This window comes from Nycticebus coucang, chromosome 4 (genome assembly GCF_027406575.1).
Source record: "Nycticebus coucang isolate mNycCou1 chromosome 4, mNycCou1.pri, whole genome shotgun sequence".
NCBI classification, from domain to species: Eukaryota; Metazoa; Chordata; class Mammalia; order Primates; family Lorisidae; genus Nycticebus; species Nycticebus coucang.
Window position 1 is genome coordinate 1,658,383 of NC_069783.1, and position 14,421 is coordinate 1,672,803.

The following is a 14,421-nucleotide window of genomic DNA, read 5'->3' on the forward strand; positions in this document are numbered from 1 at the left end:
GCAGTTTCTAGGTGACCAGGAAGCATTTGACCAGATACACTTCATGTTGGCGCACTTGACCGCGTCCTAGGTTACTCCCATCAATCAAACAAGAGCACCTGGGCCAGGCCCGGCAGGTGACTGGCGTTGAGTTTCCTTCCACACTTTTCTGCAAAACAGTGACAGACATGGAGTCCACTGGCAGTGGCCCTGCTGATGGCATTAAGCCCCACCCTGGCGCAGTGATGTCTTTGGAGAGCCAAGCATGAGGGCACCAAATACACAGTCACCTAACGCTCAGACTGAAGAGCATTTGAGACATTATGGGGACCAGTTCCCTCCCTGCAAACAAGGGCGGCCCGAGCAGGCACTGCAAGGAACCGTCTCCAGGTCCTTGCTGCCCAGGACTCTGTGTGTGAGAGGCTAGTCACCGTCTGGGTTGACTATCATGAAAAACTCCCTTAGAACACAAAAGGGACCAAAAAGAGAAGAGAAGGATGACTGAATATTCAATAGCAGGTGATGATACCCCCTCGAAGCTAACGGGAAAGTGAAATGCCCCCGTGTTGTGGGTCATTTCTAATATTATGGATAACTAGCCAGGAACTTGGAGCACATGTGCAGTGCAGCTGAGATAACCAAGCCAGGAGGAGGAGAACGTATCTAAATCTTGGACAAGACCAAAGAAATCAGTAAAGGAATTCTTTATCTGTCCTCCCGATCTGCCCTCAGCAAAACAAAACTCCAGGATCAGGAGCCAAATAGGTGGCTAATGCCAATCAAGGTGTCAGGGGGGATGGAGTCATGTTAGGGCTCCCCTTAGCCCTGACCCAAACCACGTGCTCCTCAGTCAAGGAGATGAGGGGGAGAGGTGGTATGAGGAATGTGAAAGTGTGCGGCTGACGTATGGGAGAGAAAAGGAGGAGAGAGAGAGGGGCGGCAATCTCTCTAAGGCTACTGTCCAATTGGTGACCCTCACATATCAATGATGGCTTTGAGGCCAAAACCAATGGTTTAATCTGTACATGTTGGAATTTGAAAACGTAAATCATGAAATGTAAAATATGATTGGCTCTATTATAATAATTTCTGCAGACATCGTTCATCTAATCTTTGGAATGTTGATATTTAACATTTAGAGTAGTTATCACAGGCCAAGTATATTTTCCAATGTATTCAAAATTTAATATACATGTACATATAAAATGTTTAGGAGCTAAAAATCAGCTGTTACCTATTGTCTCTCTCACAAGTTTAATTGTTTTCCCTCTCAACCTCTTTGATCAGATACTGTTTTGATCATTAACTTTAAAACTAGATGAACAGGTGGCTTAGCCCATTTGTAAACAGGTGTGTTAACTTGTCCCTGGAGAATAGACACAATATTTCTTGGCTTGCACTTTGGGTGTGGGTCTCTTAGGGAAAAGAATTGTTTTTGAGCTACCAGAATACCAGGAACAGCATATTAGCTAAAAACATTTGGGTGGCAGAGCTACCTCCAGTCTTGTCCTCAGGACTGTGAAAAGAATTGCAAAGCATTTTGGAAAATTCAAAATACGAATTCAGTGGAAAATTTCACATGTTCATTCAGTACCAAATGTGCCACCCTAAACAAAGGACAAGTAATAAATTAGTGTGAAATTTATCTGAGTAAATTATTAAGATTTTCTTTCCTGTTCTATACAAGTGCCCAGCATCATCCAACACTTCTCATTTTATGTAATCTCAGAATTCCATTTTTAATCAAAGCCATGTGGCTTTTTGATGCCTGAACTACTTACATTTCTAGACTTTGAGAGAATATAAAATGCTAATTCTAACCTACCTTGTCCTTTATAGGATTTAATGCAGAATTCTTAATTCTAAACAGGCAGGTATGTGCAGTCAGGTGTGACTCAGTGGGAATGTGGCGTCGTCTGAGACGCATGGCCAGTTTCTAATTTGAATGCTCCTCTCCTCCCTCTGTGATGCCTCTGCAGCCAGTGGAGGCGAACGTGCTGCCCCTTTTAGCTGTCTGCAATGTGGCAGGACACCTGATGTCACAGGCTGAAGGCAGAGATGAGTCGATGACCCCGGGGATCTTCCTGTCTGCTTTGGAGGCTGACCGCATCAACAATCTGGGGCTTAACCATGTCACACCCAGAATGCTCTGTTGTTGATCTTTGGTATCAACAGCTTTGAAATGTTCAGAAATTTCAAAACAGACATTTGGCATTTACCAACTCTTCTTCCTCCAAACAGCATTCTGTTTACTGTTTCCCACATCCTCAAGTGAACGAAGGTGTTTTTCAGTGGTAACTGTACACCGTGAGGGGACAGCTCACTCTGACACAGAAGCCATGAATAAGAACTAACTGTCCAGGGCGGCGCCTGTGGCTCAAGGAGTAGGGTGCTGGTCCCATATGCCAAAGGTGGCGGGTTCAAACCCAGCCCTGGCCAAAAAAAAAAAAAAAAGAACTAACTGTCCAGAACCCTCAAATATTCTTAGGTTTAGGTTTTCTAAGAAGGCAATAAACTCAAACCATTTGTGTAATTGAGTAGAGAAATACGGTATGCTATCATGTGCTAATTTTTGGAATGATACCTGTATTCCTCAAGTATTATTCACTCCTTGAAGTTCACCCTGCTATTCTGAAGCAAGGAAAATATTTTAATCCATTTCAAAATATATTCAAAAACCATTAAATTTAGAAATAGTTGTTATTACCTTTTATCAGAAATACATGTGTATATACTTGTATACATAAACATGCCCTCATGGGGCAGAAAACTATCTCACTTGGCTGTCTCTCTCAGCTGTGTACACAGCGGACACTCAATGTGTGCATGTCATGGGAACTACTCATTGCTGAGGAGTGAAGGGAAGAGCTGACATTAAGGAGTCACGCCTGTAGTCTTCCCTGCTGACTTTGATAATGTTTTTCTGTACCGGGGGAAGACAGGAAACCCCCGAGCTGCCCACCAGTGACACTGTTCCAGCTCTGTGTCACAGAGCTCTTCTAACACGCAGAATCTAAAAATAATTAATACATTCATGAGTAGAGGCAGAGGGAAGAGAACAAAAGGGAGAATTTCTGCCCCAGCGACTGGAAAGTCCCGCTGGGTTGAAGACATACTCCCCTGATCCTGAACCCTGAACATCTCTCGAGAGCTTTCCGTCAACACTCTGGAGCCCCTGCCCTGGACGGAGGGCCAGGGCCGGCTGGGAGTCAAAGCACATCAGAGGCTGTCTGTTCTACTTTCTTTGGTGTACTTGGTCTTGGGAAAGTGTTCACCCATGAGAAGGACAGACAGGGTTAAATTCATAACATGGTACTTATTCACACCACATTAGCCACAGGGACACTACAATTAGGCATAAAATTTTATTTCTGTGATAATATACTCTAAGCCCTAAAAAGAGCCAGTAAAGAAAAGAATTTCCCTTAGGGGAAAAAAGAAAAAAAAAAGCAGGCGAAAACAAAACCAGTCACTCTTGAAGACAAGCAGCCCAGCATTGTGAGAACAACTGCCACAAGAGCACGGTCCTCCCGACCCTCTCAGCGACCGCCGCCAAGAAATCAGAGCCCCAGAATCGCTCAGTAACACACCCAGTTTCTCTTCATCTGCAAGTTATCTCCTAAGTGCAAGTAACCTCGTCTCATGAAACTGGCAAGTCTGTCTGCAGAAACGCTTTGTACAGACAAAACCACAACCGGCTGCCATTAGCACACACACCACAACAGCCTCATCCGTGCCACCCTTAGAGTGATTTCCCCTCATTCCTGCAACTGGTGATGAGCAGTGTTCTCCACCACCCAGACAACAAACAGCTGGACCGGTGCCAGGACACTGTGCAGCCATGGTCTACCGTGCCCTTTTTAATCAACTTCCTAATTAAAAAGTGCCATGCTGGCATGAGGTATGAAACAAGGAGGCTTGGAATATTCTACAAAATAGCATCCCCTAATCCTGGGTTGTTGAAAATCTGTGCTCTTACAGATGTTTATGAGTTTTTCTAGTGCAGAGATAGAATCAATTTGCTTGTGCCTGGCCCTCAAGACGTATTAAATTTATCCTGAAGGAAACTGGTTTCTGAAAAGCTCTTGCCCAGATGCATTAGGCAGGTGGGAGTCTCTGTGAACCAGAGGGTCCACTAGCAGATGCAGCATTGATTTCTGAATGTTCACAATCTACCAGCCAGCTCCAGAGCAGACTCGATTTGATGGCTCTCTGTGGGGTGCCCTGCAGACTGGATTATTTCCACAGCCAGTCTGGCTACATTGTTTCATGGCGACAATGTCCTGAGCTCTCAGCTTCTGTGTGGAGGGCACAGGCTAGGTGAATGTGTGTGTCTGGGAAGGGAGACTGGGCAAGTATAAAGTCAGCCTCTAAGAACTATCCACTGCTTTTAGGGTTCAGCGATGTGGTCACCCCTGGAATGGAGAGGCAATGCTGACATTTGGAGGCATTCTGTTGACTGCCATTCAAACATTCTATGTGTCCAGAATGGGATGATGGTACAAGGACCAGACTCAAAACAGGCTTTGAACCAGAAATCCTATAATGGAAATCATCATCAGCATACTGAAGCATCCCCCCAAATTATTAATCAATGAGTTGTTTGATTTAGAGTCCTAAGCCTGACATTCCACAGCTGAAAATTTCTCAAGCAAATGTTCAATATCTATGGTAAATTTCTTTAAAGGCAATTTGTGTGTGCTAGCTGAGCAGTCAGACTTGGGTAACAGGCAGCCAGTAGGTAATATTGGGTCATGAAGTTCTTTAAACTATATTAATGAGAGCAGAAATATTTCTAAAGCAGGTTTACATGGTACACATAGTGACCCAGTGGCTCAAATATAGTCAGTTTACATACCACGGTGTCATATTGGTACTTTAAAAATACACCACACACACCCAAAGCACTAGACAGATCAATTATAGTGCTCTGAAGAGTGCAAAAATATGGTGCAGAATTTTAAAGGAATTAAATTCAAATAGACTTTTGGAAAAAAAATTATATATTTTAAATTCACAATCAATGGGAATCCTATAACACGGTGGCCTTTGTAGCATCCCTGGCACAGACAGACACCAGGAGACACAGTCCTTCCCCTCCGCCAATCTCTGCTGCCCACACAGAGCAATTGTGTCAAAGGGCCTGATATTTGGACTCATATTTTGGAATCTGATTGGTTGATTAAAATTTTTGCTATGAAGGGCTGCTTTCCCTTCCAAAGTTCATATTCAACCTTAGAGCCAAAGTAAAATCTTAAAATTTCCCCCAGGAGTCACATTTTCAGCCAGGTACACATCACCCAACTCTGGCCCTGGGCCACGTCATCGCTCTGGGCGTGATCCCTCTTCTACTGGCGTGAGAATTAATGTGACAGGCAGTGGCAGAAAGTAGCTGTGTCAAGTGGAGACTAATATGACAAAAGTTTGCCTTAAAAAAAAGCCAGGCTACAACCCTGAAGGCGACCAGGCACAAAGAGCTTCATGGAGAAGTCAGACTCAGGGGTCTCTGTTTATGAACCTGACAAGTTGAGTTTACATACCAAATGCTGATATTGTGCCCCAAGAAAGTTATAACCCATCATGAAACTGAAAAGTGTTAATCATATCAAGCTTGGCTCAACTTGAAAATGAAAGGCAGCAATGAAAACATAATAAGAGTATGACTTTTCTCTAGGTAAGATTTCATGAATCTATTTGAGAACAATTTGATAGTTAATACTGTTTGAATTCCATTAAGAAAAAAACAAACCCAATTTTTCCTCCAGTTTTCAGAAATTCTAAAAATGAAATAAAAAAATATTGCATATCAAAATAGATATAGATATCATATATCACATCAATATAGATATCAAAATAGATAACTCACCTATGTGCATAAAATAAAGATCAATGTAAATATTCAGAAACTTACACTATGAGGGGGAAAATTATCAAAATCAAGTTTCAGCAATGTCATATAAAGGGTTAATATGTTTGCCAATACCTTGTGTTTGAGGTTTAGGTTCATTAACGTATTAAAGGCAGTTTTAATTTTTCTTTTTTGGAAAGATGCAATTTTTTTGAGAGAAAAAAATTGCCCCCCCCCAAAAGTTGCATTTTCTTTCAAATATTCACTGTTATTGTCTAAAGCAAACAGCGGGAGTAAAATCACTCTTAGAAAAACAAGATTAAAAATAAGAGCAAAATAAAATCGAGTGATATCAAATAGTCAGGTAACTATACAACGATAGTTAAAGGATAATAATTTCTACTTGAGTTCTACCTTAAAATCAGGTGAGATAATTAGGTCAGTGGAAATGAAAACCTCTCCTTTTACGGAGAGCAGGAATGATTACAACAGGATAGAACTGTTTATCAGAGATTTCCCTCAGATGGGAGTCAATTTAACTAAATATCAAAACACTCACATTGCAGTATTACAGTCACAAAATTACATAAGAAATGTGTCACTAGTGACAATAGAAAATTAGGATTCCAGCAGGCTTTATTCTTACTTATCAACTCAGAAGACTGATTTACAAAAAAAAAAAAAAAAAAAAAAAAAAATCTCTGTCTTTCTGTGAAGAGAGAGTATCAAAGGCTGTACTGATTTTTGTAATTCCTATCTTTAGATTCCATAGATCAATGGAAACTTCAGTACAATTTTCACAATTTCCAGTAAGTTACTGGTTAAATTAGCTAAAACCTTCTTCCAGCTAGGAAAAATATATACTAGTCAAAACTAATTATGTCTGGGCTCTCATTGAAACAACATTTGCTAATTTTGCTGGTCTCGATACACGGTTCCAGAAAATATTAATTAAACACATTGGATAATGGCTGCTGTACATTTCTGAAAACAATAATCTCTAAACAGTTAATTTTCACTTCAGACACAGGCACGGGAAGATGGACTCAGCAGCTACCCCAAACCACCAGCACATGCAGAGCCTTTTGTTACGGCCACAGGAGTTGAACTTTGCTCCACTTTGGAACACACGCCCTGGAGGTAACGGAGGGGGGGGAGGGCACAGGACATGTTTACCTGGAGGGGACCAGAGACCTGCAGACTGGCCAGCCCAGGTCGTCCCGCGGTTATCTGCGCCTGCAGTCCCACCTGGCCCCTTCTGCCAAGCCAGCATCTGACAAGCAGCCGTCCCCACGGCAGCCACCCCTGCCTTCCATCTTAGGGACTCACCCAGAAAATTCTCCAACCTGCTCCACGACTACAAAACTCTTCTAATGCTTTTGAACGCCCACCATTTGTTCTCCATTCATCCAATCAACTTCCCACCGCGCATCTTCTCTCTACCAGCGCTCAGACGTGGGGCCACTTCTCATCGGTATGCTAATTGTTTTGCCACATGGACAAAAAGTAGTAATTCTTTCAGACAGGAAACTAACAGGCCTGAAGTCGAAGATGGAAATTAATAAGTTGACACCACTAAACGGCAGGGATGATGAGCATGCGTACAGCGCTCTGCCGGCTGGACCAAGGGCAGCAGCCTCCATCCGAGGGCGGCGAGGGGCTGCAGGTGCTGCCGGAGGCCCCACCACTGCAGAGCGCACTGCTGACTTACCCTGGCTCGGCTGCCTTCCTCAAGCAGCACAAAACGTAGCGTTTCCCTAAGCCCTCATAGGTTTGGGGACTTCGTCACTGATCTAGATATTTTTTCAAGCTACAGCTGTGGATGAAACTAGTAATTTCTAACCTTCCTGTTTGTTAAGCTTGCCGCACAGACAAGACTGGGGATGGATGCAGTGTGCTGCCCACATTGTACCCACAGGCCCCTGAATCTCCAGAGCAGAGTGTGCATGTGTGCAGTGCTGTATTTAACGTAATAGATGGGAACTGTAAATACCAGGGCCAGGCTGCTCCCAGCCACCAGCTAGGTAATATATCTAAAAATATCTCCCTATTATTGATGTTATGGTAAATTCATGCCGTGGCCAGAGAAACCTCACCAAAGTCAGCTGAACCTACAGTATTTTAAATGGAACTATTGTTTAACATCAAAACAAAACAAAACGAGGTTCCCAAACCTGCCACTTCTTAGGATGAGAGAATGGTTATGCAAGGGTTAACTCTGACTGATTCTTAAAATCTCTTTCAGCCAAACACACTATATTATTCTGTTTCAGCATGCGCTTCTTTTATCATTTTCTTTTAAAGGAGAAGACACAGAACTATTTCTCTAAGAAAGTTAAAACATTGTCACCCTTCTGCTTTGTTTGGAAAAAAAAAAAGCAGTATCAGAAAAAGTTTCATCTGAACAAACAAGGTTTCAAACATACAAAAGGGAATATAGATATATGACTTCCATTAGCATTCTTTCTGGCTTAAAAGAAAGGGCTTATTTTATAAATGGCTTCTTGAGTACAAGCAATAAATGTTCTACTCTGGCGATCACTATACCCCTGCACTCTCATAACAGGCACCACTATGAAAGGGCACGTTAAATCATAAAGGCTACTTTAGCACCTCCCACCCTCGCCCCTGGAAACTAGCCTTGAATACACAGACTCATGTTTAACAACAACTCGGGCAGCGTGCAGACGCGCCGTGCCCACAATGGCATTGCACACCAAAGAGGAGCTCTGGGGGAAAAAGGGTCCATTGTTGGCTTGTGTCTACACCAGACCATGCGATTTGAGCAAGTATTGTAATGTGTAATCAGATAAGAGCTGAAGACAGGTGAAGAAACAAGTGTTTACGGAAGTACTTAAGAGAACATTTGAAAGAATTCTGAGGAACTGGGAGCTGCAATCTCCAGGCAAATAATAATTAAAAAAGAGAAGAAAAAACTCTATGCAACCTTTAAAATAAAAGAGGTACCTTTTTGTAGAAGAGTTGGGGGCCGTCAAGCAGAGTCCTGTCCCGCAGTCTGTTCCTCACACATGCAGGGCTCGTCTGCCATGGAGAGACCACCACACGTGCTAGCCACACTTCCTTCTCCCCTCCGTCCCCCTGCCCTCCGTGCCTGCCCTCCACAGCTCCTGTCTACTGTGAGTCAAAGGCAGAACCACCAGCATCGGCCACCGCAGGCTCCCCACAGAACACAATGCTGACGGTGGTTTCCGTGGGGAGACTGACACAGAAGCCCCAAGTTACCAAGAACACCCTATTCCAGCTCTCAAAGGTAATTCCTCTGAAGACCAAGGCTCTGCCCGATGTGTTCAGATCAGACTCACTGGTGACTACAGAGGTTACAATTCCCTTCCCAGGGAGCCCTGCTAGAAACCACTGCAGTCGGAAAGCCAGAAACACTTGCTGAGAATGTCCTGTCCCACCCCAGCTTCTCACAGCACAATACTCCTCACACTTGGATTAAAAAATCTTCCTCCCCCTCCCAACTTTTCTGATAATCACCATGTGGGGAGTGAGGATTTTTTTTTTTTTTAAAGAAGTACATTTTAGAAAAAATTTCCTAATATAACAGCTTCACATAGTGATGTTTATCTTTATTTGTCCATATAATAAATAAGAATGTATGCATTCTTTGTAGTTTTATAGCACCTGGTTTACATTTTCTCTGCCCTTTCTGATTACTTCTGCAGATGCCCTGAGGACTCATTATGATGTCAAAGCCAAAAGCAGTTTCATTGTGGAAACATGCATAGAAAAATCATCCTGTACGCTTGAACAATGCAGGTGTGAAAGAGAGGCAGGCAAAAAAACAGGGGCAGAGTCAGAGACAGAGAGAGGACGCGGGGTGGGGGTGAGGACACAAGGATTCTACAAACTGAACCACGTTGCAGCGGAACACAGCCTACTGATGAAAAGGATGTGATCTGTGATCTCAAAACAATCTCTCATCAGGAAAACATACAATAAGTTACGATGCTGGAGTAATACCACAGTATTTAGTATTATTCTTGGTCAATGTATGGCCCTTATAGACGATGTTTTCAGTATGTGGGCTATGCCAATTTAAAATATCATTTTTTTTTAATACTAGCCAAATCAGATACTTGAACATGATCCCTCTACAAAAACAACAACAACAGCAAAATAAAAACCTATATGCATTTTCTTCTTTAAACTTGTGGTATATTTTATCTTTAGTTTGGAATAAATGTAGGTAAATGTCAGGTATAGTGTTGTGGTGCTGAATTCAGTATGATGAAACTTAGCTTTGTGAAAAATATGTTAATTATTTTCAAGTTTTTGTTCAAGTTTATCCTGTTACTCCTTTCTAAGGAAGGTTGCACATTTTTTCAAAGAAAAAGAGAAGACATTTATGAAAGGGTCTCTCAAAAACTTGAAAATAAAAAATGCATAATGGGGCGGCGCCTGTAGCTCAAGGAGTAGGGCACCGGTTCCATATGCCGGAGGTGGAGGGTTCAAACCCAGCCCCAGCCAAAAACCACAAAAAATAAAAAAATAAAAAAAAATGCATAATGACATTGCAATCAAATTATGCTATAGAGCAAATTTATTATAAGAATCTGGCAAAACTGAAGGTCTTGCTTTCTGAAGGTACCATTCGTTTTCTTCCTGAGCAGAGCTTTGGTGAGACTGCATCAAGGCGGACTTCCTGGCAAAGTACTAGATGTATTTGAAAAACTACCTATTGATTGGAAATTATAGTCCCAGATTAGAGGGACACCCGGCCTTGCCAAACTTCAACTGCAAGGCAGAGTGGGCATCATTAAAGAGTGTCTGGTTCACTGAGTGAATTTATTAAAAAATAAACTGTGTAAGAATAAATAAGATTTTAAGTTGGTTGAAGTTAAAAACGTAGCCACTGAAATATAGAATAAGGAAACAAAACATTTTTAATGGTATTGCATGTATTTAAAAGAAAAAAGTCTCTCCCTCAAATTAGATTGGCTTGTTTACAGGTAGAGTTGGAATCAAGCCTATACTTGTGAGTTTGAAATTATTATTTACTCAGCAAAATTAATTTTTCACAAAGAGATAATTGGCTTTTTAAAAATAATGCGTGTAAAGTACGTCTAAAGGAAACCAAGTAAATAATCAGATTATTAACTCAATATTTTGAATTTTAAGGATAATTTTCACAAATAAAAGAACTTTAAAAATCATTGAAATTGCAGAATCGCTTATTTCTTTTTCCTAATTTATTAAACATTGACAAATAAATCAGTCAGAAAACACCAGACAGCATATTCAACAATAAGGAATAAAATATAAACATTTTCAAGAGAAAAAAAAAATAAAGTGAAAAATATAACAGGAACAATGAAAGCGCAACACGTTAAAAAAGCCTCATTCTCTGAAGATACCCACATAGTTCTAAAATCATTATACAGCTTTCATACTCCAAAGACTACGTACTCATATTTTTAGGACTTTTTATGCACCACTCATAGGCAAACACAAATTATTGGGCCTTCAACCTTGGTCCCAGCTCCTAACACAAATTTACAAAATTGCCACAAGTTCTTTTGCTTCACGCAAGTTTAACTCAAAAGAAGTTGAAATTTATGTGTCACACATACTTTCTGCCAGATAATCCTGGTTCATCCCGGAATTTTAATAATAATTGCATACCTTTGGATAAAGATTTTTCCCTTTGAGAATCAGTAGCATTTAAACTTTTCCAACCCACAATTATACACATACAACTAATTTTGACAAATTCATGTTTCATCATTTGGAAAACAGGGTAAAATGTGTATGTAATGTCAGCTGGAAGGTCTATACAAAATAAAACTCTGCAAGTGCAGGTATCTTTGCTGCCACCATCTTCAAAACATCCGATTGTGACCATAAAGGCTTCTCCTATTCCTATCTCACCTAGCAGCATCATTAAGGTGATGAAGTGAGCCATTTTCACATTGCCAGTAAACTAGTGGGACGTCGGGCACTGCAGAACGCAAGGGCCATCGGCTGTGGACAGCTCCTGGTGCTGAACCGGGAGGCAGAGGAGCCTTGCTCACAATAGCTCACTCAACCAGCCTTTGAAAATTCCCAGCAAAACTGAATGAGGTGGCAAGTGCTCAGCCTGAATAGCACTGTGTACAGAACAATGGCAGCCAACTCCAAATCCTACTATAATCACATTAATGAGATTAATCAGTGAATTAGCAACAGTCAAATGTTAGACAGGCAAGGAAGAATCCAACCAAGATTGGTAATTAACTTTTTTTTTGGGGGGGGGAGGGGAATGGGAGAGAATCAGCTGTACTACTCTCAAGGTTTTTCAGAAGTTGACAATTTTGACTCGTAGACTTTAAGACTATAATACTGATCAAAAGACAACAACATAATCTTTTGTATTATAATATAGACCCAGGTATCATATTACTGATTCTTAAGCTACAGTCCTCTGAGAAAACTGGTGTCACTTTAAATAATCTTGACAAACTATCAGAATTTCAATATTTTAAATTCTCTAAGTGTGAAATTCATGTTTAAAATGAACTTATGTCTTTAAAACCCAAACTACAATAAAAGGAAATATGGCTGATTGAAAAAGGAAGGATTATATAACAACTGCTATTGCTTATTAGAAAACTGTGATGGTGTGGCAAGAGTTTTGAAAAGTGCAATCAAGTAAAGCACCATCTTACAAATGCATCAGCAATGGTCCATTGTCTTTCTTAAAGAGAATTAATTATTAAAGTAAAACTTTCAGGAGACTTTCAATCAATTGACTTTTTGCACTGGAGGAGATAGAATCATATATGTTCCTTTAAGACCATCATGAAAAACAAACTTCCTTTTTTTTTTTTCTGGAATGTGTTACTTAGTAGCATTTATAATGTATAAAGTTCTTGAAAGGGGAAAACTTACAGAAATGCAATGCTATTATTTTTCAGAAACAAATATTGTGGAAAAACACCTTTTGAAAAAAAATCTTATTTTTATCTATATGGAAGATATGCTTTTATTTATAATTTTAAAAAGCTACATAAATTTTATGACATTAAACAATTAGAAAGGCCCCCCCATGTGCCTGTTAGAGTGGTAGTGGGGTGCTTTTGTCTTTGAGGTTAATTTTGTTCCGTAAAATATATAAACACTTGAACAGAAAAGGTCTTATGTAAAGTATTTTTACTCTGAGCAAATAAATAACTCAGTCTGTTTTTAGTTTGTATAGATACAGTGACACAGTTTTTAGTTTGTATAGATACAGTGACACAGAAAGTATCATAGTTAAATTAATACTAAATTCAAAATCTGTCCTCTGTATTTTGTGCAGCTAAATTTCATATGAATATTTATATGTATATTTGTGGCTTCATTCTGATCTATCTTGAAACTAATGTATGCAGTTTGAACTTTGTTTATCAATTTATGTGGCATTAAAATACATATTTATGTTATAAATAAAATGCTGTTTCTTTATTATGAACTTCAAACATTTAAGTTGTAGTTAAATATCTTTATTTGATTTCCCAATGTAAAAATATAAATCATCTTCCTTCTTATCTTTAGGCAAATGTAACAGTACATCAGAATATCTAATATTTTAACAAGCTTTGGATAAAATGACCTACATCATTTCTAATGGAAAGTAAAACAGCACAGTCTCTGGGAAGTTTTTGTTTCAGTGTCCTCACAGCATCCGAGCACTGTATATGCAGCAAGTTTTTTTTCTTTTCTTTCTTTCTTTCTTTTTCTTTCTTTTTTTTTTTTTTAATAAACAACATCACGGTTAAGGCATGCAACCGACCACCCATTTTACTTTAAAGACAGACATTTGTGGACTACAAAACCTCTAGTCCAGGAACATTTCAGCTACCAGCCATGCTATGAAAATAACTTTAAAAAGGAGCAGACAATAGAATTGCAGCACCAGCCCTTGAACTACAGCAAAACAGACCTTGTCTGCTAAGTCCACAGAATCCACCTAAGAGCATCACGTACCTCACAACATCAGCACAACTGCTCACAAGTGAAAGGCAAGTTCAATGTTGGTGACTGTGCTGGCTCAGAACACACAGAAATGAAAGCCCTGCTCCACCACAAGTTTGAAAGGCTGATGAGGAATATGCGTACCCCCGAGACGCAGGAAAGATGGCTCACTGTCTTCAGTGAGAACTGACATCGCAGCCCACAGTCCGGGGGAAAAATTAAAATGCACCCACCACCACCGGGTGAAAAATCAGGGGGCTTCAAGCAGACTGCAGGGAAAGGCTCCCCCACTCTGTTTAGTGTGCAGGAGCTCAGGGAAAAAATGTCGCCCGGGCGGGAACGCCAGGCAGCACGCGATAGGCTCGCAGGCCTGAGGGTCTGTTCCCCTTCCACACGCTCCCTGGTGCACACACTCCCTCTCAGCTCTCCTAGGCTTTTTTTTTTTCCCCACTTTTTTTTTTTTTTCACAAGCTCCAAATCCCCGGCATATGACCTTCTGTTAAATAGATAAAAAAAAAAAATTGCTTATCAGCCATGCAAATGAGGCTGAATTCATTTTCCACAACAGATGGCCTCATAGATAATGATGATGGAGGAGAGAAAATTGAATGTCTCTCACAAGGTGGCCATGGCAA

General features: G+C 40.5%; 1 protein-coding gene across 14 annotated transcripts in view; it reads right to left on the reverse strand.

The window, feature by feature from the left end:
• MYT1L (myelin transcription factor 1 like) overlaps positions 1-14,167 on the reverse strand; it is a 476,241-nt gene extending 462,074 nt beyond the window's left edge. For all 14 annotated transcript variants that reach the window (XR_008379597.1, XR_008379596.1, XM_053588628.1 and 11 more), the window contains exon 1: positions 13,799-14,167. The gene's annotated coding sequence lies outside the window, so the exon portion shown is untranslated. The remainder of the gene's footprint in view (positions 1-13,798) is intronic.
• Positions 14,168-14,421: the final 254 nt, after the last annotated feature.